The 26,270-nt window shown below is 38.7% G+C and overlaps 1 pseudogene; it reads right to left on the bottom strand.

Annotated features, from left to right (window-relative positions):
- Positions 1-23,205: 23,205 nt before the first annotated feature.
- On the bottom strand, positions 23,206-23,366 carry LOC133070811 (U2 spliceosomal RNA; annotated as a pseudogene).
- Positions 23,367-26,270: the final 2,904 nt, after the last annotated feature.

Below are 26,270 nucleotides of genomic sequence, written 5' to 3'. Positions count from 1 at the left end.
CAGAAATCACCAAGATCACACATTGAGGCAGAATGCTACATGACAGGTGGGACATTAGCCTGCTTTCCATTATTAAACTGGGAAGTGAGTATGCTGTGTAATTGAAAATGTCTGCAATAAAATAAAATTATGCTTCTGTACCTCAGTAGATTTCAAATTATAAAATTCATGTTATGTTTCCTGGCAGCTTTCCTGTTAACATATTAATTTCAAAAATTTTTGGATGTGCTTAATATCAACTTCTGACTTTTAATAAAGAAAATCTAAACATTATTGGTTGAGTTTCAGACTACACTGTATTAATTCAATACATTGACTCTCATGCATATGACTTGGCCAGATCTTGTGGTGGATACAAGGCTGGGGTTTGCAATGGAGGAGCTTAACGTTTAGATGGGACATGTAACCAAAAAGTACAAAGTCTTTAATTAGAATGTCAATAAAAAACCTGAGTAGATTAGTACATCTTTGCATATTTTCTCTTTTGTTTTACCCATTTTTTTTTTTTTTTGTACTTTCAGTTTTGTGTATGTGAACTCTCCATTTCTTTCTTTCAGAGCTATATTTTTATTCTAACACTACAAAATTTCATTTGTAAATTAAGCCTCTTGCTTCTCAATTGTACTGTGCCTATTCTAATGGTGTTTGTTCTTTGTGCTTCCAATTGTGGCTTTCAGTTTCTGTGATGATTATTCTCTTTCACTTATTCGATCATGAGAGGTTCTTATGAAAGTGAGGACTGATTTATAAGCAAAACTTACTGGGACTACCCTAGAGGTTCAGTAGTTAAGACTCTGTACTTCTACTGCAGTGGGCACAGGTTTGATCCCTGGTTGGGAAACTAAGATCCTGCTGCTGGAAGACCAAAAAACAAAAGAAAGAAAAATTTTTGAACCAAATAAAAATGAAAATGCAACATATCAACTTAAAACAATTATATGGGAAAAGTAACAACAACAGCAAAAACTTAGTAAGACTTACCAAGAAAGTGAAATACAATTATTTAGCATATCTATTGTTACGTGTGTTTGTATTCAGTCATGTCTGACTCTGCGGCCTCATGGACTGTAGCCCATCAGGTTCCTCTGTCCATGGGATTTTCCAGGCAAGGATACTGGAATCGTTTGCCATGTCCTACTCCAGAGGATCTTCCTGACCCTGGGATTGAACTGTGTCTCTTGTGTCTCCTGCATTGGCAGGTAGATTCTTTACCACTAGCATCACCTGGGAAGTCCATCTATTGTTATGCTTAACAGATATTTTTATCCATCAAACGTCTTAAGTATTGTACTTGTGTCTATAGTATATAAGTAATCTTACAATTGTCATCAAGATCACTGACTAGTGTTTCCTTGATGAAATTTGTAGGTGTGAGTTAGCATGTTCTTGTTCCAAAATGTGGGATTATGATAATTTTACTTACTTGTTAATATTTATGTTGTTTCCTTAACATAATTCCTTGAGGAATAGTTAACAGACTTAAAAAAGAGCCACTTTTACCTTGGTAATTTTAGAATTGTGTGTGTGTATGTGTGTGTGTGCGCTTAGTCGCTCAGTTGTGTCTGACTCTTTGTGACTCCATGGACTGTAGCCCACCAAGCTCCTCTGTTCATGAGATTCTCCAGGCAAGAGTTTAATTGCCATCAAATCACAAACTTGAGAGGCATCTTAATAGAATTTGGGTCCACAAAGTCAAAAGCCAGAGTGTCTGCCCACTATTATATTATCAGTTTTATTAGGGATAAATCATTAACACTGCATTAATCAGGGTTCTTTTAAGAAACAGAACCAAAAGGTGTTATATATATATGTGTGTGTGTGTGTGTGTGTGTGTGTGTGTGTGTGCGTGCATATATGTATACATATATATAATATGTTTGTATATACTATTATGTATGTATAGTTAATAAAATATATTTATATATATTTAATATAAAAATAAATTTATTATATGAAATTGAATCATTTGACTATGGAGGCTAGCAAGTCTCAAGGTATGTAAGGCAAGATGGAGAGCAAAGAAATCAATGTTTCAGTTCATAAGTCATCTGAAGGAAGAATTCTCTCTTACTTGAGCGATGGTCAGGCTATTTGTTCTATGCAGACCTTCCACTGATTGGGTGAGGTCCACCTACATTAGGGAGAGCAATCTGCTTTATTTAGTCTATGTATTTAAATGTTAAACTCATCAAAAAACACCTTCACAGACATACCCAGGATAATATTTGACCAAATATCTGGGTATCCTGTGGCCCATTCACCCTGACCCATAAAATTTGCCCATCACAATTTCCCAAATCATTCAGAAATTCAGTAAAAAAACGGCCACTTGGAAACTTTCAACAGTTATCTTCAGAGGGGTTCATTTTGTTATGTTACTGCACAACTGTAGTGTATTTGAAATATTCAGCTTAACTTTGTAGAATTATACTTTTAAAATATAATCAAACCAAACACTGGTAGGTCTTGCCAAATTAATCAAGTCAGATGCCAAGATAATTGGCTGTTTTTTTCTTTTTCCCCTTTGTGGATAGAAGAAGCTATAAATTAGGTAATATTGGAGTGAAATTACTCATTATATTACCTTAAAGATAGAGCCTAAATTGTGTCTGACTTCACTTTCATGCACTGGAGAAGGAAATGGCAGCCCACTCCAGTGCTCTTGCGTGGAGAATCCCGGCGACGGCGAGCCTGGTGGGCTGCCGTCTGTGGGGCCGCACAGTCGGACACGACTGAAGCTGCGGCAGCAGCAGTGTAGTGTAACTGTGGCTATGATACAGCGAGACAGAAAGTACAAAATGTCTTGGTATTAATCATGTTTTTAATTTTTTTGTATTTTTTAATTCTTTTACATCTAGGGCCTGGGAGTTTTCATCTCCCAGTGTTAGCTTAATTTCTAGAGATAGCAAACGACTTTCCTGTGAGTGCAACTTCCATATGCAAACCAACGAATGCACAGCCCCTGCCCCCCATTACTTTCTTTATCGGCTTCTCAGGAGGCTCATACATTGCATGCCCTGTCTGGTATCAGAAGGTCAGTACCAGACAAAGTACAGCCCCAATACCTGAGAGCACACTGAATTCATTCAAACTAGATGAGGGTCTAAGCCTGTTTGCACTTAGTCACATATTTCTTCCCATGTAAAACTTAGTAAAGAGGCTCATCACGTTTTCTTCCTGCTCCACTCTGCCTCCTGCCTGTGCCTGTTATTTCTTCATATGTGCTACTCTCACCCCTCCTTGGTATGCCCTCCCCTTGGGAAGTGTAACAAGCTATCTTTTCAATAGCAGTTGTCTCCTAATCTGGTGGCCTCATCACATCTGAGTAGTAGTGAAACCTACATTTTAAAACAATCTTGCATAATACATTATGAATATGCACAAGTGTGTATGTATGGGTGTATATTTGTAGTTCCTTTTTAAATAAATGCCTCCAGTAATTTGAATCAGGTATAAATAACTTACTTGCTCAAGGTCGCACAAGAGGTTTTCAAAACTGCCTTTAAAAATCCATATGGGTAGCCGCACGATTAGGCTGTTTTTCTTGCATCCGCATGTCAGGATTGCAAAACTGAGTCTACTTTGCTTTTGAATATTGTCAGGCCAGGATGTACCCATCCCAACTTGAGGTGAGAGGGAGGCAGCAACTTCCCCTCGGACATGATGTATTTTCAAATCTCATCTTATTAGACTCTCCATTGGGTTCTCAGGCACTGTCACAGAAGTAAATACAGTGGTCACTTGGTGTTTATGGTCCTATTGTTTTTTCTACATAGCTTGATTAAGAACTCTGCTGGGAAAAAAGGTAACTGGGAGGAGAATGGAGCTTTCTTAGGTTCATTGGGCATAATATCACAAACCAGAAAGGTATGCCTGTGTGAACATGTGCACTAAGTTTGAGTCCTAACAAATATTTCCTCATGTGTTTGTTTAAGATCATTTTCTACAACCAGTTTCTCTAAAAAGCAAGAGATATTTGTAGCTGTTTCCATGAAATGGAAAAGCATTTAGACTTTAAAAGGTAAAAAAAGTTGACTGGTTTTTTGCTCTGCAAAATAGCCAATGTATTCCATTTTTTAAATTTCAAAATAGAAATTTAAATAAAGATATGAAAGGGAAATAAAATACTTCCAATCCTTTTTTATCCATTTTGAAAATATCTGTACCTTTATTTGATACAGATTTATTGTAGATTTGTTTCATATTTCTGCATTCTATAAAAATAATATTTTCATTTGTGACATCTTAATAGAACCCTCACAATGGAAATAACCAGTATATTCTCAACTTTCCAATTTGTAGAACTTATGCCTTGAGTGACAGAAAAACCAACATTACTTCTAAAATGAGAAGTTCTCATGAAATATGGTAGGTTTCTGTGTTCCTGCAACTGTAATAATAGTGACTATTACTAAAAAAAGCAGTGTCTGTACTTCTCTCCCCTTAAAAGTATTATTTTAGGATGAATTAGAGGAAATATATTTTCTATATGACAAAAAATCAGAACATTAGAGAAAATTACCATCCCAATCCATGTACAATCATCTTGTCATAGTCAGAATCTGGATGACCCTATTTATAGCTGGTAAAGAACAAAACTCTGCCTAATATTTTCTTATAACATAAAATTATCATTTCAAAATATAAAAGAGGTGGCAAGCTTGTTTTTCCTTTGCAGCTTATTGATGTGTTCTCTCTCTTGTCAACAGACTTGTAGGCCCCTCAGGAGACCTGTCAGTGAGTGGGTCCTCTGGGGGTGCAATATGCCCATGAAGAGAACTGAAGATGATAAAGTGTCCAGTTTCCCAGCCATCCATCCAGGGAGAGGAAATCAACATTGTCTATAACAGAATCCTTCAAGTAGGGCAGGTCAGTTTCAGTAGTGTAAGTAAGTGTTAGTTGTTCAGTCATGCCCGACTCTTTGCAACCCAATGGACTGGGGCCCACCAGGCTCCATCTGTCCATGAGATTTTCCAGGCAAGGATACTGGAGTGGGTTGCCCTTTTTCTTCTCCAGGGGATCTTCCCAACCCAGGAATCAAACCCGGGGCTCCTGCACTGCAGGCAGACTCTTTACTGACTGAGCTAAAGTTTTAACTCCAACTCTTGTCAAAAAGCACTGTCAAACTAGAAAATGATTCTTTGCTTGTGTTCCTGTATGTTGTTTTCTTGATTGGTCTGACTAGTGTACACAGGTGGAAAACTTGTAACTTTTTTCATTACTGTCAAGTTCTTTCTCTAATAACTTCGATCATAGGAGCAACAAAAATTTCTGATGCCAAGAAAAGGCTTAGACTGCTGAATTACACACCATCTCCTCTGTGAGAGCCATAAATAACTGCTCTGTAAAAACCTTGACGTTAGCAGTACTGGCTACTATTGGCTAACAGGTAGGGCTCCTGAACTATGGAGACATGGTTCAGTTATAGATCATAGACCAGGGTGCTGATCTATGATGGAATGTGGACTGCTGGGCTTGGTTCGTTGATGGTTTCAAATTCTAGTTTGCAATTTCCTTGAAAAATATAGTGAATGGACATACACAGAATGCATTTTGATTGTGATACTGTAAATTAGAATATTCTGGTATCAGTAACTCATACCTTTGTGCATTTGTGTTTCTTTATTTAGAATTATGCTCCCATTTTACCACTTGATTGTTAAAATGTTTACTGGACACAAGAGGATGAAGTCCAACACAGGCTAAGATAAGTAAAGGGACTAGACACAGCCAAACCTGTATTCATTAACATTCATTTATTCATTAAACAAATATTTATGGTCATCTTACCATGTGCAAGCATTATTTAATGCATGGGATCAGAGGGAAAAACAGTCTTACTGCATGCATAATTTTAAGAAAATTATTTTTAACTTTTATAAACTTCAATTCTATCATAGATATTAGATTATAACAATATCTAAGCATTGGGGGATAATATAAAAAATAAATTTATTGGTTCTGGCTTATGATAGATAAGAAAAATTTGAGAAAATATTATTATTTAAATAATAATAGACATTTACTTTCTAATTACTATTTCTAATGTACTAGTAATGACACAAGGGGAGAGAAAATGTAAAAACAAGTTATTTACATAAATGATGGTAGGAATAATTTGTATCTATTTGCTTATTAGATAAATTTGGCACAAATTCAGAAAAACTCACTTAGGATTACTTAGTGTCACTTTAGGGGCTTCTCCAGTGGCTCATCAGGTAAAGAATCTGCCCACCAAAGAAGGAGATGTAAAAGATTTGGGTTCGATCCCTGGGTCGGGAAGATCCCCTGGAGGAGGGCATGGCAACCCACTCCAGTATTCTTGCCTGGAGAATTCCATGGACAGAATAGCTTGATGGGCTAAAGGAGGCAAAAATGTCATAATTTGATCGGGGGGGATGAGGGTTGGTTTCCATCCAACACAGGATATAGCAATGATGTCAGTGTACTAAGATTTACCTTGTGTTTTTATAAACTTTGGCAAAAATCCTGTGTTGATATTGATGTTCAGTTATAATAGTTTTGTAAGAGATCTGGTGAATTCAAGAACTTGCAAAAGTCTTGATTGTGCTGATTTCTACATTGGGTTGAAACATATTGATATTCAGTCAAAATGCTTTTTTAGATATCGACAGAGCCTGAGTAACTAGAGGAAACTGACATAATGAATTAGATCGCAGATTCAGAGAAATGGTAAAAATCCATACATTATGCAGATCCTTCAGGGGTTGCATCTGGTTCTATTAAATTACAGATCTTCACAAGCTTAGGGCCTGGTTTTACTTATTCTTATCCAAACCACTGCTCTGAAGATGGGAAACCAGAGAAAAACTGAGTGTACAATAATAGCAAATTATTTCATGGAGATAGAAGTGAGAGAGTTGCTTGCTAATGGAAGTTCTATGGTCACACAGGAAAGTGAGTCTAAACTGGGCTATTTTTTTTTTCTGCCTCAAGCAGCATAAGGGATCTCAGTGCCCCAATAAGCAACAGTTAGAACTGGACATGGAGCAACAGACTGGTTCCAAATAAGAAAAGGAGTGCGTCAAGGCTGTATATTGTCACCCTGCTTATTTAACTTATATGCAGATAGAATGTGTGCTCCCTGCATTGGAAGCATGGAGTCGTGACCACTGGACCTCCCTAAGTTGGGCTATTGTTGAGAAAGGAAAATAAATAGTGTGAGCTCAGCAGAAATATGGTGGTAAATGTGGGTGACTAAAAGGGGGGAGGGGTAAGGTCAGTGGGAGTAGAGAGGTTATAATGGAGGTGACCTAGACTAACAGGAGAGGCAACCTAGACACCTCAGAGCTGATAGCTGTCTCATGTACCACTGAGGTAAGTAGGGAATCTGGTTTGTTGTTGATGTTCAGTCATAAGTTGTGTCCAACTCTTTGCAATTCTATGGACTGCAGCACTGGCTTCCCTGTCCTTTACTATTTCCTGGAGTTTGCTCACACTCATGTCCATTGAGTCAGTGATGCCGTCCAACTATCTGATCCTCTGTCAACCCCATCTCCTCCTGCCCTCAACCTTTCCCAGCGTCAGGGTCTTTTTGTCGGCTTTTCACATCAGGTGGCCAAAATACTGAAGCATCAGCATCAGTCCTTTCAATGAATATTTCGAGTTGATTTTCTTTAGGATTGACTGGTTTGACCTCCTTGCTGTCCAAGGGACTCTCAAGAGTCTTCTCCAGCACCATAATTCAAAGCATCAGTTTTTCAGCACTCAACCTTCTCTGTGGTCCAGCTCTCACATCCGTACATGACTACTGGAAAAACCATCAGCAGTGGCCATAGGACTGGAAAAAGTAAGTTTTCATTCCAATCCCAAAGAATGCTCATACTACTGCACAATTGCACTCATCTCACATGCTAGTAAAGTAATGCTTAAGATTCTCCAAGCCAGGCTTCAGCAATACGTGAACTGTGAACTTCCAGATGTTCAAGCTGGTTTTAGAAAAGTCAGAGGAAACATCAAATTGCTAACATCCAATGGATCATCGAAGAAGCAAGAGAGTTGCAGAAAAAAATCTATTTCTGCTTTATTGACTATACCAAAGCCTTTGACTGTGTGGATCACAATAAACTATGGAAAATTCTGAAAGAGGTGGGAATACCAGATCACCTGACCTGCCTCTTGAGAAACCGATATTCAGGTCAGGAAGCAACAGTTTAGAACCGGACATGGAGCAACAGACTGGTTCCAAATAGGAAAAGGAGTACGTCAAGGCTGTATATTGTCACCCTCTTATTTAACTTATATGCAGAGTACATCATGAGAAACCCTGGGCTGGAAGAAGCACAAGCTGGAATCAAGATTGCCAGGAGAAATATCAATAACCTCAGATATGCTGATGACACCACCCTCATGGCAGAAAGTGAAGAAGAACTGAAGAGCCTCTTGATGAAAGTGAAAGAGGAGAGTGAAAAGGTTGGCTTAAAGCTCAACATTCAGAAAACAAAGATCACGGCATCTCATCCCATCACTTCATGGCAAATAGATGGAGAAACAGTGGAAACAGTGGCTGACTTTATTTTTCTGGGCTCCAAAATTACTGCAGATGGTGATTGCAGTCATGAAATTAAAAGACGCTTACTCCTTGGAAGGAAAGTTATGACCAACCTAGACAGCGTATTAAAAAGCAGAGACATTACCTTGTCAAGAAAGGTCCATCTAGTCAAGGCTATGGTTTTTCCAGTAGTCATGTATGGATATGACAGTTGGACTATAAAGAAAGCTGAGCGCCGAAGAATTGATGCTTTTGAACTGTGTTGTTGGAGAAGACTCTTGAGAGTCCCTTGGACTGCAAGGAGATCCAACCAGTCCATCCTAAAGATCATTCCTGGGTGTTCATTGGAAGGACTGATGCTGAAGCTGAAACTCCAATACTTTGGCCACCTGATGTGAAGAGCTGACTCATTGGAAAAGACCCTGATGCTGGGAGGGATTGAGGGCAGGAGGAGAAGGGGATGACAGAGGATGAGATGGCTGGATGGCATCACCAACTCAATGGACATGGGTTTAGGTAGACTCCAGGTGTTGGTGATGGACAGGGAGGCCTGGCGTGTTGCGGTTCATGGGGTCACAAAGAGTCAGACATAACTGAGTGACTGAACTGAACTGAACTGACTGTATGGAAAACTTATGTTTCTGTTTTTTAACATGCTGTCTAGGTTTTTCATAACTTTTCTTCCAAAGAGCGAGTGTCTTTTAATTTCATGGCTGCAGTCACCATCCGCAGTGATTTTGGAGCCCAAGAAAATAAAATCTGTCCCTGTTTCTACTTTTTCCTATCTATTTGCCATGAAGTGATGGGACCAGTTACTATGAGCTTAGTTTTTTGGATATTGAGTTTTAAACCAGCTTTTTCACTCTCCTCTTTCACCGTCTTTTTCATCAAGAGGCTCTTTAGTTCCTCTTCACTTTCTACCATTAGAGTATTATCATCTGCATATCATCTGCATAGGGAGTCTGCTCAGCTCAAGCAGATTCATAAAGTGATCCCGCAAGTCAATATGTTAAGAATGATGAGAGCTAAGTTTACTACTGTTAAAGGTAAATTAAGGCTTAAAAAGAATCATGAGGTGGTGGATTAAAATTGGACATACATATCACTCATGGCCTAAAAATATGTCTATATATGGAGCTAGATCTTTGTCAAGAGATACTGAATTAGTTAGAGATGTGTGTGTGTGTGTATGGTTGTATATGTATGTATGCATGTACATGTAAATATATGTGTGTGTGTGTGTGTATATATATATATATATATATATATATTGTCTGGCTCTGTCCACCAAGAAGGCCTAGGAGCATTGAAACTTGGGTAGCAATGAGCATAATAAACACCCAGTCTTTAGTTTCCAAATACAAAACCTACACTGAAAGAACCAAGATTGGAAAAACTGTTGATTCTGGACTAGGGCATTGCAATTCCAACTTTACTTAGAACATCTTACTGTGACAGAAAGTAAATAAATGTTCAAAGAATGATAGGAATGTGCCACAATATCACTCTCAGGATTCTCACTGGCTAAATTTAGGAAAATTGGAGTCTCAAAATAGATAATGGTAGGAAAGGAATATACCCCACTGAATAAAAATATAAGTATGTCTATACTTACATGTCTATTATATGAATATGTAAACATATATGTCTATTATATAAATATGTCTGATTCATTGGAAAAGACCCTGATGCTGAGAAAGATTGAAGGCAGGAGGAAAAGGGGATGAAATAGGATGAGATGGTTGGATGGCATCACCTACTTGATGGACATAAGTTTGAGCAAGCTCCGGGAGTTAGTGATGGTCAGGGAAGCCTAGTGTCCTGCAGTCCATGGGGTGGCAAAGAGTTGGACATGACTGGGCGAATGAACTGAACTGATGTCTGTACTGATATGGCTAAATGAATTAAAGCGAATGAATCAGAAAATAATTGGGAAAAATGAAAAGCTTTTCTGTATAGTAGAATGTTAATAATAAATGTAGAAAAAACAATAGACTGCAAAGACACTACAGGCCTACTATTATTATGGTAATTGATTCAGAAGAGAATTGTTCAATGGAAACCAAGCTGATGGGTGGTGATTTGGTGGGAAATAGGATATTAATATAATCCTGGATTATGTCTCCATAAATTGAATATATCAGTTACAAAAGGTAGGAGAGGAAGGTGATTATGTGGGGAAACCTGGTTAAAAGAATATGACCAGGTGTTAAAGGTCAACATCCCCACTGATAGGCAGCATCAACATTGTGGGCCCCTCATGTGAAGGATGGAGAAAAGTGCATGATTTCTGTAGTTTCTCTACTGTGAAAGCATATCTTGAGTCCAGTAATGAGGAAACCGCAGGTGGATCCAAATTCAGGGTCATTCGACAATATTTAAGGTCAACATTTTTTATTTTGTTTTTTTGTTTGTTTGTTTTTGTATATTAATTTTTTTACTTGACCATGCCATGTGTCATATGGGATCTAGTGTTCTGACCAGGAATCGAACTTGTGCCTCTTACACTGGCAGCTCAGAGTCTTAGCCACTGGACCATCAGGGAAGTTCCTTGATCTACATTTTTTAAAGCTGTGAGGCTCAAGAACACAGACAAGAGAGGAAGTCTTCCACTTAGGAGAAAGCAAAAGAAACAATAACAAATTAATGAAATATGTACTCCTGAATGGAATACTGAACTAATAAAATAGGAGATTTGACTTGCATAGTTAGTGAAATTTGAAAGCTATATAAGGATTAGAGGATTATGTCACATCAATTATGATTTCCTAACTTGAAGGATTATACAGTAAGGGTAATAGGGCACCCCAACTATTACTTGTTGTATGGCTCAGAAAAAGGCGGCTAATAATGGACATAAATACATATATATAGAATTGAGAGTTAACAGCTGGGGAATTCTTTGTATAACCTATTTAAAATATGGTGGTATTGACTAAGATCTATAGGTGCAATTGGGACTTGAATCTAACTCAGGATCAATATTCATTATCACATTTCAGTACAATTTGTAATTTTGTTACCATTGACAATATTTTCTGGGATGCCTTGTCTTATTTCTGACTTTGCTTCTAAATTTGACCTGACGTCTTCTTGACCATGTGACTATCTCTCTCACAGTTGTGATCCATCAGCCTCTGGCCTTTCCCATCCTTGATACTCACAGTCAGGCTAGAGCCTGTGCAGTTGATTCTGTGGAACTGTAATGGTATACTCTTTTTATATATACTTTTGTTTTTAATGGTTAGCTGCTATTTTTTCAATATTTATTTTTATTTCATTGGCTGTGCTGGGTCTTAGTTGCAACATGCAAAATCTTTGTTCATCATTGTGTCATACAGGAATTTTTTAATTTTTTTAAGTTGTGGCTTGTGGGATCTTTAGTTGCATCATGTAGGATCCAGCTCCCTGACCAAGAATCAAACCTGGGTCTCCAGGACTGGAAGCATGAGTCTTAGCCGCTGGACCACCAGGAAATTTCTCTTTAACAGTATATTTGTAATTTCACTGCTGTGATAACTATACCACAGCCCTAACAGCATTGTTAGGGGTGAAAGAGCATGTTGGAACTAGAAGGGAACTTGTAAGATGATGCAGTCCAACTCTTTCATTTTATAATTGAGCAAAGTGGATTCCAGAGAGCTGACGTAATTTTCCTAATATCAGCTGTGTAATTAATGGCAGAATCATTATGTGTACTTTGGTCTCTGACTCCCAGCCACTGCTCTTCAACAGCTGCTATGTAGAAATCCTGCATTTGGTTCATAGAGCCTTGTAAATGTAGCTGTCTATTTGATGGGAAGGTTAGCATATATTGGGTGTGTTTAGTCACCCAGCTGTGTCCGACTCTTTGCGACCCCATGGACCGTAGCCCTCCAGGCTCTTCTGTCCATGGGATTCTCCAGGCAAGAATACTGGAGTGGGTTGCCATTTCCTTCTCCAGGGGATCTTCCAGACCCAGGGATCGAACCTGCATCTCTTGTGTCTTCTGCATTGGCAGGCAGAGTCTTTACCACTGCACCGCTCAGGAAGCCCTAAGCATACAGTGGGGCACACTTTACTCACTTTGCTGATCAGTCTATCAGTCCTGAAGAGATTAAGAGCCCTAGCACTATATGCTCCTTGCCTTTATTCTACCACACCCCCTCTTTGTTGTTCCTCTTACATACCAGGCATACTCCAGCCTAAGGGTTTATCCTACCTAGTCTTTTCAGGCTGTTATAACAAGTTATCATAGACACGGTGGCTTAAACAACAAACGTTTACTTTCCCAATTCTGGAGGCTGAAAATTCCAAGATCAAGGTGTTAATATGGTTGAGCCCTGGTGAGGGCTGTCTTCCAGCAGGCAACCACCTTCTTGCTCGGTCTTCACATGGTGAGAGAGATAGTGTTCCAGCCTTTTCACCTTCTTAGTATAAGGATATTAATACCATCATGGGGGTTTCACTCTCCTGACCTTGTCTAAGCCCAGTCACCTTCCAAAAGCTCTTCTTCCAAAGATCATCACATTGGGAGGGAGAGCTTCAACACATGCATTTTGGGGGGCACACAAACATTCATTCCATAGCAGGGCCTTTGCTCTTAGCCATTCCCTCTGCCTGGCATGCTCCTCCCCAGATAACCTCTTGTCAAATTTCCTCCTCCCCTTCAAGCCTGTCTCAGTCTCTCAGTATGATGGATACTTATCACCATGTTCAGTTCCACAAACTGCACCACCTGCTCCTCCATTATCCCTGAGCCAAGTAAAAGTACCTGGTTCTACTTTTTCTTTTTTCCATTATTTTAAAATTTTATTTCTTATGTTTATTATTCATTGTCTGTTTCTCTTATCATAATATAAGATCACAGAGCAAGGACCTTTGCTTCACTGACTGATGGGCACAGTGCACAGGGCAGTGTCTGACACATAATATGCACACGATAAATGTTCAATGAGTGACTCCATTAGAGTTATTCTGTAAATCCTTGGCTAGACCAATGGAAATAATTATACTGAGAGGTTTAGACAAGTGGTTCTCAAAGCCTAGTTCCCACATCCATGGAATTAGCATTACCCAGAATCTGGTTATAAATGGACTTGTCAGGTCCCAAATCAGACCTACTGAGTCAGAAACTCTGGTTTTAAGGCCCACTTGTGTTTTAACAAGCTTATTGAGTCTGATGCACTTTCAAGTGTGAAACAATTGGTTTTCCAAACCAGTAATCCCTAACAGCTGTCTGAACAAACCAGAGGCAGTCAGGTAGACAAAAATAATGTGTAACTCATGTCTTTCTATATTTTAAAATTTGCAGCAAATAATCATACTTTTGGTAAGTCAGAGAGTCATGCTCCATGACAAAGCAAGAAATAAACTAGGAGGAACAAGTTCAAGGGTTGCTGCTGTAGGAGAGGAGCTAGTATTACCACTGCCCTACTCCCCTTCCCCAGCTCACCATATACTGTTACCTGCCTGTAACCTGTCCCTACCCGACTCAATGGGAAGGGCCATTGTGGACCTGACCAATCACGTCATAATTCTCTGCTCCTTTTCTGATTTGTTAAATTATATGCCTTTCCAAGTTTCTTTGCACTATTCATGTAGTGTTTGTTTCTATTACTGGACAGCATTTGGAGAGGAGGTTGCATAAAAAGCACCCCTGTTTTAACTTGACTCCAGATTTTAATCAGGCAGAGGAGGCTACAACCCAGACTCTCTTTTGAAATAAAAAATATCACTTTTAATTTGTTTAAATATACATTGCTAAGATAACTACTTGAGATTCCATCTTATCCATCATTTTGTTATTTAAAGTCACTAGTGATAAGACACAGTCCTCTTAGACTTTCCTGGTGGTACAGTGGATAAGAATCCGCCTGCCAAGACAGGGGACACAGGTTCGATCCCTGGTCCAGGAAGATTCCACATGCTGTGGGCAACTAAAGCCCATGCACCACAACCACAGGAGCCTGTGCCCTAGAGCCTGTGAGTTGCAACTACTGAAGCCACTGTGCCTAGAGCCTGTGCTCTGCAAGAGAAACCACCACAGTGAGAAGCCCGCACACCGAAATGAAGAGTAGTCCCAGCTCACCGCAACTAGAAAACGCCTGTGTGCAGCACAGCCAAAAATAAATAAATTAAAAAAAAAAAAAAGACATGGTCCTTTTCCTGAGGGAACACCTAGTCTAGTGGAAAATCATCTGAGTAAATCAGAGGTGATACAGGAGTAAAATACGAGCAGAAAGGGCAAGGCAAGCCTGCACTGTAGTTGCATTTCTATGCATGCTGAGTCACGTCAGACTCTGTATTTGACTCTTTGGGACCTCATGGACTGTAACCCACCAAGCCCCTCTGTCCATGGGATTTTCCAGGCCAGAACACTGGAGAGGATTGCCATTTCCTTCTCCAAGGGATCTCCCCAACCCAGGGATTGAACCCACACCTCCTGCATTGGTAGGCAGATTCTTTAGCACTGAACCACCTGGGAAGCCCATTACAGGCACTTAAAGACAGAGAAGAGTATATCCTAGAATGTTAGGTGTTAAGGAATATCAGTAGTCATCCAGAAGCTTGATGGTTAAACTAAGTTAGGGAAACTCTGATGAAGGTACAACAGTTTTATACTTTCTGCTAAAATCAGGATGACTTTGTGGTATTATTCTTTTTGTATTTCTGATGCCTCAGTTAATTTATTTAAGAGGTGTCTGCTCTTTCTCTTGGATGAAAGAAACTTGATAGGAAAAACGTATACCTGAAATGTGCACCTTAGATTAACTGACAGCTCCAAATCATGACAGTGGTTGTGTTCACAATGGAAAATTCTACGTACAGGAGGCTCAGAGCAGGACGGCAGCAGGGGCACCTCCCTCTTTTCTCTGTGCACTATGCTAGGGGAGCAGTGGGTTCAGAGGATTACACAGAAGGTTGTCAGGCCGCTCCCTGTGGCATGGGACATTGCCCATGATTAGTCACATTTCAAAGTATGCTTGATCAAATGGGTATTTTTCTGACTCTAAATCATCCAGGAATACCAAGAAACTGTATCTACTAAGAAAAAGAGCCATGTATAATTCAAGTCTGTGTTAATTAGCCACTCAAGGATCCTTATTATTTTAGATATTTTCAGTACATCAAAGACTTAATAGACATTATTCATGTGACTGGATTAAGAAAGTACTGTTAAGTGAAATACCTAGTTCATTTGATCTGAAATTAATGTTTTATCAAATTCATCTTCATAACATTCAAGGTGATAAGAAATTTGATGACCTCGTGGTCTTTGATGAACCAGACTGTGTGCCATAATCACATAAGATTTCATGGATTCTTTCATGGAAGTGACTGCAGACTGGCATAGGCAGAGTATTGCTTCAGTTGCATGTACTGGGAGAAACACAGAACAACCAAAGGGAATGAAATGGTTAAAGATATAGCCCTTCATCCACTTAGAATAAAATTCCCATTGCTTTGTAAAGGAATTCTGACTCCAGTTTATGAGAGGCTGGGCTAGTAGAATGCTGTGTAGTCACCAGACTAATAATTCAGGGTGTGGGGGAGGAGAGTTGGAAAGACTCTCTGAGGAACATAAAACTGTCTTTACATCTTTCCATTTAGGTCCACTGTCTGATTCAGCTTGGAAGGCTTTCTTTATTTTTTTAAAAATTCACTACCCTCTGAACTGACCAAAGTGAATTGCACTAGGATCTCAATAGTATTTGCAGTGAAATATCCTGTGCCAGTCACATACATTCACATACCCCTTCTTGGGGAATGTTCCTTGTAGATGCATGTGCACTTTTTGGTCCTTATTGGTCTTGTACACAGTGTTTATACACTACTGTATCAGTGACAGGTAAGGTATTGATGACATCCCCAAAACTAGTTCCCATCATTTAATAATTCCTTTAAAAGAATCAGGCAGTGGTAACCATAAAGTGATTTATTAACACAGCAAAAATGAAAGTATGTTTTAAGTTCCAATTGTAGTGATATTTTGTCTAGAGGACACTGATTTCATTTTACCATGCTGCTTCTGTAAATGGAAGGGAAACAGAATTATGATTCAAATTACTAGCATAATGAAAAATCATTTGTATTCCTTTTTATTGTGTGGGCAGACACCTGGTGAATAAGATAACCACGTATTACTGAGAAGAGCTTTACAGGGAGAGGGAGGCAAAATCCTCATTAAATATCTGTCAAGTGTTTAAAATTATAAAGTCATGAGGGGGTGTAAAATTTAATGTTACTTACAATGCAAGATCTACTTTAGCCAGGATTAATAGCAAATTTTTAAACACAGTGAACAGTTGTGAGTTTCTTATTAAAAGGGCTTTTGAAAGGGTTATGGTTACAGGTAGTTCAAAAGTGCTGACAAGTGAGGTTGGCACAGTTGTACATTTGAGACCTGTCAGAGCTAACAAATTCAGAGCATGACATACTGGGATTGAAGGGAGGTGAAATGTATTCAGTGAATGTGCTGTTTTTTTCCTCCATGTTGGTTAGGCTTTGCACAGTGTGAAAATAAGTATTCTGTGTGCTCTCCACCACAGTCTGATGCCTTCGCATTGAATGTTATCTCGATATTACATTTGAAACTTTCCCACCAATTCCTTTTGTTTTCTATCCTAAGTGTCCTGGATACAGATAAAAGACCTTAGAGAACTAACTTGAATTTCAAGTCCAAGTTCTTCCCTTCAAGGAAGATCTTTTGGGAGATTGACCAGAGTTCTGACAGGAAGCACAGGGCACAGGAGATTAGATTCTGAAGACAAATTAATAAAGGAATGATTTACAAAGCCATGTTCAGAGATTGGGAAATGAACAGAGGATGCTAAGGCATCTGGGAATTAGTGACTGTGAAAACTGGGAACCCTTTTAATTCTTAGACCCATTAGAGGTAACAGATGGAAACATGGGGAAGTCATGCCCTAGTAAGTATTGGTTGTTTGGATATAGCTACCTCCAGAAACATGATGCCAGAACATGGAAATTTCTGGGGGGAGAAATATCCAGAATTCTGTCTCCTACCCCAAGTCTCTTGCAGATACACCCCACTGGCCAAACTAAATCAGAAGTAAGAAGGCAAGATAGCTTTGGGGGTGAAATAAAAGCAGTATCAGGAACACAGTGGGAAGAGAAGTGCAGAGAACGCTAAAGGGTGAGGTGCAAAATGAGGATAAGGCTGCTCATTGGATACGACTGGATAGAAGAGAGTGGCATAAATAATTAATCTCCCTTTTGGACATTGTTCTGAAGAGATACACTTACTGGCGATGTCACAGAGAAGAAAAAATCCTGACTCCATGCTTAATCTATTTTTTTAGCTCTAACCCTTATTCTCTCTTGTCTTCTTGGTTATGCTGGCTCTGCACCTTTTGTGAAAGAATGTTGTCTATAGGATACCCCCTTCTCAAGGTTCTAAGCTTTAAAAGGATAACACTTTTCCATTCATATAGAAATAAAAAGTTGCAGAACAGAGAATAATATGTGTCTTATTGGAGATTTATAGAAACATTGTGACCAGACCTACATGGACAGATGCAAAAACAAAGGATTCTAGCACCAAGACCCGTTTGTGACAACCAGCCACACCCCTCCACTTCTAGTATAAAAGAAGCCTGATGTCCTTCAACTTATTGGCCTGTTGTGTGGTGAGCAGTACAAGCTTGGGTTCAGTGACAGTCAGGATACAATAATTGTCAGCTAAATCCTTTCTCCTTGGCTTTATGTGAAAGTATTACTTTCATTTTGAAGTTTATAAAGTCAAGAAAAGGGTCAGTTGAGAAGAACTAGATCCATGTGGTTGAAACAATTACATATACTACTTATAACAGCTTATGCACCTTTCCATTTTTTTTCAACTACAAACAAAACAGGGTTTCAACTAGGAAGCTGGGCAAAGTGTCAGCTCGTTATGGAACACAGAAGTGCTTTTGGAGAAATTCAATTAGTTGCTGGAGCTAGTTTGTCAGGATTAGGGAATCAGGGAACCCTTTGACTGTACATGAAAACCCAGGGCTCATCCTTAGTGATTCAGATACCAGACTGATAGCAGACTAATTCAGACTCTTCTAGTTGGTGGGCCCAGGATTACTGAAGCAGCCTCCTTACTGACTAAGATGGGCTTAGTACCAGGGCAAGTTCAAGTCTGGAAGCAAAAGTCACCAGTGGCTATAGCTGTAAGTTATTGAGTACACAGCCATCTACAGTCTTTAGAGATAGTTAAGCAGTTGGAAATGTTTTTTAAGCAGTGTAAATGCTTTCTACTTATTGAAGGAGGAGACTTTACAGTAAATTAGTCCTTGTGACATTCTGAATTCAAAATATTCAAACTTCTTAAGCATATGTGAATAATTTGCTCATACTGACCTCTGAAGATAATATAAAAGATAATTTTGTTATTATATCTCAATGGCATAGGACAGTGGCATAGGACTGATGACTTAGACAGTACATTTTTAGTATTTTAATATTTATTCTTGGAGAGTCAAGATACTAATGTTTTAATTTTAAAAAATTACATTCAATAATATGTTAGAATATTTTAAAGTCAGAAAGTGCAGCATAAAAAAAGCCCATGATACTATCATTTAATTAAAATATTCTGACTTCTCATTTAACTATGACAATGCAACTAAAATTAATTAGACCCACAATTAATGAGACTGAATGTCTTCTTATGCTCTATTATATCAGAATGAACATAATACCTCATTTTGTATAAGAAAAGATATAAATTGACCTAATTGGAAGAAAATTACAGAATGTTTAACACTGTGCATTTCTCAGTTTATTAAAATTTGCTAACCTATATAACAAGTTGGTTTGAAAAAGGCAGAGGAACCAGAGATCAAATTGCCAACATCTGCTGGATCATTGAAAAAGCAAGAGAGTTCCAGAAAAACATTTACTTCTGCTTTGTTGACTTATGTCAAAGCCTTTGACTGTGTGGATCACAATAAACTGTGGAAAATTCTGAAAGAGGTGGGAATACCAGACCACCTGACCTGCCTTTTGAGAAACCTGTATGCAGGTCAGGAAGCAACAGTTAGAACTGGACATGGAACAACAGACTGGTTCCAAATAGGAAAAGGAGTACATCAAGGCTGTATATTGTCACCCTGCTTATTTAACTTATATGCAGAATACATCATGAGATGTATTCTGGGGTGGATGAAGCACAAGCTGGAATCAAGATTGCCAGGAGAAATATCAATAACCTCAGATATGCAGATGACACCACCCTCATGGCAGAAAGTGAAGAACTAAAGAGCCTCTTGACGAAAGTGAAAGAGGAGAGTGAAAAAGTTGGCTTAAAGCTCAACATTCAGAAAACAAAGATCACGGCATCTCATCCCATCACTTCATGGCAAATAGATGGAGAAACAGTGGACACAGTGACTGACTTTATTTTTCTGGGCTCCAAAAGCACTGCAGATAGTGACTGAAACCATGAAATTAAAAGACGCTTACTCCTTGGAAGGAAAGTTATGACCAACCTAGACAGAGGTTGCTGAGACATTACTTTGTCAACAAAGGTCCGTCTAGTCAAGCCTATGGTTTTTCCAGTAGTCATGTATGGATATGACAGTTGGACTATAAAGAAAGTTGAGTGCCGAAGAATTGATGCTTTTGAACTGTGGTGTTGGAGAAGACTCTTGAGCATCCCTTGGACTGCAAGGAGATCCAACCAGTCCATTCTTAAGGAGATCAGTCCTGGGTGTTCATTGGAAGGACTGATGCTGAAGCTGAAACTCCAATACTTTGGCCACCTGATGTGAAGAGCTGACTCATTTGAAAAGACCCTGATGCTGGGAGGGATTGAGGGCAGGAGGAGAAGGGGATGAAAGAGTATGAGAAGGTTGGATGGCATCATTGACTCGATGGACATGAGTTTGGGTGGACTCCGGGAGTTGGTGATGGCCAGGGAGGCCTGGCGTACTGTGGTTCATGAGGTTGCAAAGAGTCGGACGTGACTGAGCGACTGAACTGAACTGAACCTATATATAACAAAAGTTACGTGGAGTTTTGTGACTTTCAACAATATCTTTTTCAAGACACATCCAATGTTCAGATTGTTATTTGTTTTGAGTCATTGGATATGTTTATGCCATTTTGTGTATTCATTATCCATACATCATATAGTTTACTAAATATGCATTTTATGTAGTTACTTTAGCTACTTTGGGATTCCTGTAGTTATCTCCATGTTATTATCAATAAAATTATAAACTATCAGTGTATTAACACTTTAAAATATGTATTTTTATCCATCCTCTTTGAGAACAGGAGGTCAAATCAAATAACATATTTTCATGATTCTAGGAGTATTGTAAACAATCAGTACAAGAAAGCAAACTTTGAGTTTGAAATGCATGTATCAATTAGAAAAAATGTTTTAATGTTTTTGTTTTCACTTGTAAAATGGTGTAGCCACTATGGAAAACAGGTTGGCAATTTCTTTAAAAGTTAAACATCAAATTGCCATATTGACTCAGCAATATACTCCTATACTCCTAGGTGTGAAATAAAATTCATATTTTATGGCAAGAGAAGAAAAATTTAAGCAAAATCTTCTCTGCCCTTTGGCCTCTTTTCTCCCCTGACTGCATTGTGTATCTGCATTATGTGTGGACAAAACCTCCCACTGCAGAGACACCTGCTTAATCATAAAGACCAACGTTTTCCTAGAATCAATAAGATAGCTCCTTAAAAATAACATTCCTGAATCTGCCTGCCAATGCAGGGGACATGGGCTCAATCCCTGCACCAGGAAGGTTCCACATGCCACAGGGCAATTGAGCCCACGCTTAACTGCTGAAGCCCTCATAACCCTAGAGCCCATGATCTACAATACGAATGAGAAGCAACCACAATGAGAAGCCTACACTTTGCAACTGAAGAGCAGCCCTGGATCCTCATGACTAGAGAAAGCCCACATGCAGCAATGAAGACCCAGCGCAGCCAAACATTTTAAAAGATAAATAAAAAAAAATAATAACATTCCTTCTTGATTTTATAAGGGGTCACTCAGGGCTTAGATCTGGATTATGTAAGCTGTCAGTAACACATCATTTAATGTACACCTCCCTACTCAAAAGACTTACATAACTGTGCCTTGAGTTCTAACGGGTAGAACAGTTCTCATAGTGTCCTGAGAGGCATTTCCTGGATTATAATCCTCAAATTTGGCTCAAAGGAAAGTTTCCATTTCTTTCTCAGATTGATTGATTCATTTTTCGTCAATATAGGTATATATCCAAAATAATTGAAAGCACAGACGAGAACAGATATCTGTGCAATCATGTTCACTGCAGTAATGTTCACAACAGCCAAATGTGGGCCCTGTGTGTTCATCAACAGATGAATGGATAAACAAGTTGTAGCGTATACATAGAATACACTACTATTAAGTTATAAAAAGGGAAAAACTTTGACATATGCTACAATACAGATGAACCCTGAAAACATTACACTAAGTGAAATAAGAGCTTCCCTGTTGGGTCAGTGGTAAAGAATCTGCCTGCCAGTGTAGGAGACATAGGTTTGATCTTCCCTGGGTTGGGAAGATCCCCTGGAGAAGGAAATGGCAACCCTCTCCAGGATTCTTGCCTGGGAAATCTCCTGGACAGAGGAGCCTGGCAGGCTACAGTCCACGGGGTTGCAAAAGAGTCATACACAACCTAGCAACTAAACAAGTGAAATAAGCCAGACATAAACAAATGTTAAATAGTTTCACTTACATGAGGTCTGCAGAATAGGAAAATTCATAGAAACAGAGAGCAGAATAAGATTATCAAAGTCTGTAAGGAAAGAAAAACTAATTATTATTTAATGAATACTGAGTTTATGTGTGTTGAAAATAATGAAAAAGTTTTGGACATAGACAGTGGTAATGGATACATAGGCTTATGAACGTAATTAATGCCACTGATGGTGGAGCAAAATTTGCCACCCCAAACTGTCTCTTTGGAAAGCATATTTTTTCAAGCTGAAAACAATCAAGACCCAAAAGACTCAAGAAGAAACTCTGCCTTTCCCCCTAACTGCCTCAGAAGAATTTAGAAAGAGGGCCTACCAGAGATATTACCAGAGATATCTACAAAAAATGTGGGCTATGTGTGGTGAGAGAAGCTCAGAGCGTTCCACTTTCTGTGTTCAATTGTCTCTGCATGACCTAGCAAATATTTGTTTACCAAACATTCACTTTTCCATTTACAAGTTAATTGCCTTCATTCCCTACTGATTGAGAGGAATTGGGTAAGGAAGAAAGGAACTGGTGGATTATTAGACAGGCTTTGAAGGAAATCTGAAATGCTACAGATGGCATGCAAGCAGAAGGAAAATCATAAGAGACACATTGAGTCAGGAAACAGTTTATTTTTAAAGCATGGGGTGCTTGGAAAAGAAACGATGAGAGATAAGGCAGCAAGTGAAGATCTATCTTGGGAAGCTGAGATTATGCTGTTCCACTACTGATAGCCCTTGAACTATTTTTGTGTGTGTATGCCAAGCCACTTCAGTTGTGTCATCTTTGCGACGCCATGGACTATAGCGTGCCAGGCTCCTCCGTCCATGGTATTCTCCAGGCGAGAATACTGGAGTGGATTGCCATGCCCTTCTTCAGGGAATCTTCCCAAACCAGGGATTGAACCCACATCTCCTGTGCCTCCTGCATTGCAGATGGACTCTTTTTTTTTTTTTTTAATTTTTTTTGGTGCACCGTTCCTGGAAGTACTGCAATACCAAGTCGATGCGTGGAGTGGACGGAGCAAGCTCCTATTCCAACTCCCAGCTCCAAAAATCTGCAGATGGACTCTTTACCACTGAGCCACCTGAGAAACACTTGGAACCAAAAAAGACTCCAAATTACCAGAGCAATCTCGAGAAAGAACAAAGTAGGAGGTATCACACTTCCCAATTTCACACTATGTTACAAAGCTATGGCAATAAAAACAGCATGTTGCTGGCATGAACACAGACACATAGACCAAAGAAACAGATGCAAAAGCCCACTCATAAATCCACACGTATATGGTCAACTGATATTTGGTAAAGGAGCCAAGAAAACTTAATTGGGAAAAGATAATCTCTTCAATAAATGGTACTGAGAAAAGTTGATAGCCACACACACCAGAATAAAACTGGATCCTTACCTTACACCAGTCACAAAAATTAACTTGATAAATGTAAAACAACCAGGGAAGAAATAAATTAGGAGTTTAGGATTAACATATGTAACATTAACATATGTCTATGTAAAATAGACAACCACTAAGGACCTACTGTATAGCACAGGGAACTATACTCAGTATTTTGTAATAACCTATAAAGGAAAAGAATCTGAATCATATACAAATATATATCTGAATATGTATGTACACATATATATACATCTGAATCACTGTGCTATATACCTGAAACTAATACGATATTATAAATCAGCTATAGTTCAGTTTCTAAAAAATGTACATCAGAGGACATGAATGGATGAAAAGAATTATAGATAATGGAAGACAGAATAGGAAAGGTAGTATTGAAATCTTAGCTCTTTCAAGATTAAAATATTTGATAGGAGACGGTGCCAGAACTAGAGGAAACATTTGATAGTGCCATTGTTTTTCTTTTTCTTTTTTTAATTTAAATTATTTATTTACTTTACAACATTGTGTTGGTTTTGCCATACAGTGACTTGAATCTGCCATGGGTGCACATGTGTCCCCATCCTGAACCCCCCTCCCAACTCCCTCCCCATCCCATCCCTCTGGGTTTCTTTGTGAATTGTTTACATAGGTGGTTATTAAGGTCATAATGTCAATTTTAATTTTGGCAAACTTTGTTCACCAAAAATCCTTGAAAATTTCACTTTATTGAAGTATGCTTGACAGAAGACTTACAGGTGGGCTCATAACACCTGATTTTCTAGTTAATTTTCAAGAAACAAAATCATTCTAGAGCAAATTATTTTACATTAAAATTGACATAACAAAGTTAATTGCTTTTAAGTAGTGAGAAGATGATTGAGTAGGAGACTTAAGTGTATTTTGACTAAAAAGTAAGCCCACATAAATTAAATATAGCTTCCTTATTAAAAGAAAAAACCCTTCATAAGCAGTTTTTCTTTTTTAAATTTTAGAGGAACTTGCTAGGGGAATGAAATAGGGAGATAAGAATAATATCAGCATCTTCTGTGTTTTTTAATGATTTTTTCAAGGTTAAAGTTTCATTTATTTTTGTGGAGATGCCGGTGGAAGCACAATTTTTCTTGCATGCTTCCCACTGCCCACAGCCCCTTTGCTGGCCTCAGAGTAGTGACATAATGAAAAATTAAGTGCTGAGCCTCTTACCAAAAAGCCCTCAATCAGGAGTTAGTGAGCTACTTTTTTTTTTTTCCCCCCACTCATTTCTCTATTTTAAAAAATGCCCAAATTGCTCAAAGAGAGCTAAAGTCAGAGATGAAACAGAATCTGGAACCACAAAGTTTGGAGTTGGGTTGATCTGGGCTTGGACTGTTTAAGAGCTGGTGGAACATGGGTTGGTGCATCCATATTAAAGCTTTGGAAAATCACCTGGTTCTGTCATCAGTTGTAGGGGGTGGAATCTCATTCTTCCAATTTCTAATACTTTATCACTGGACAAATCTCTTAACCCCCGTAAGCCTTCATTTTTCTCATGTATAAATGAGGACATGAAAATCAATACTAACTTCACAGGTTTACAGGGAGGATTGTATAGAGTGGTATTTGTGACCTACTCAGGGAACTGCTGGCATGTGGTGTTATTCAGCAAACTGGAGATGCTGTAATCCCCAAGAAATGTTCTCCCAAGAAAGTGTCTCTGAGTACTTCTTCAAGATAGAATTGTTGGTACTGAAAAACACAAAGAAATTTTCTACATCAGCTCTGTCAATCAAGGAGTTATTAGACCATCTTGGGAAGGTTTGTTATATAGAAAGTTAATTAGCAATGAAGAGCAGAGTGGGGTTGGCAGGCTTAATATGAGGGAAGTGACAGAGCATAGGAAATGTCTGGAGGAGTTAAGGTCTTCAGCAGATATTTCAGACTGGCTGCACTACTTTCTCTCCTTTGAGATTCCCTCGTATTCCCCCAAGGCTACTTATAACAACAAAGGCCAGTGTTCCCGGATCTGATCTGCCTTTCTTGACCTTTCCTTTGGTCCACCTGAGTTATCCGATCCTTTCATCTTACAATATCTTCTTTTTTCATTAACGTGTAACTAAATGAAGCCTGTTCATTTAATCCTCTGTTCATGGGATTTCCCAGGCAAGAATACTGGAACAGGTTGCCATTTCCTTCTCCAGGGGATCTTCCCAACCCAGGTCTCCTGCATCACCAGTGGATTCTTTACAACTGAGCCACCAGGAATTCTAGGACAAACTTGTGTTTATTTGTTTATTTATTTTAATGCTTCAAAGTAGGTTGTCTTACAAGCAATGCTAGAGACTTTCAATTTGTGAACTCGAATTTCAAATATGACTTTTCCACTATCTGGCAATCCTACTAAACTCCAGGATGCTCACTTTCTCATTCACCATATTTATGCTACTGTCCTCCTCAAGCGTCCATTACCAGCTCTCCTTTGCAGCTTTCTTGACTTATTAAACTTGCTTCAGGTTTTTCAATAACACAGATTTAGTAACTGTCCCCATCTGCTGTCTATGAAGGCTACCAAGCCATTTGAATCCCAAGGTATACCATTTGTCTTATCCTTTGCATATTTACTAATGTAGCTTGACAAATAAGAGAAAGAACTCCAG

Source organism: Dama dama, chromosome 15 (genome assembly GCF_033118175.1).
Source record: "Dama dama isolate Ldn47 chromosome 15, ASM3311817v1, whole genome shotgun sequence".
In the NCBI taxonomy this organism is placed as follows: Eukaryota; Metazoa; Chordata; class Mammalia; order Artiodactyla; family Cervidae; genus Dama; species Dama dama.
Note: the sequence above shows the minus strand (reverse complement) of the source record. Positions and strands in the feature narration are given on the sequence as shown.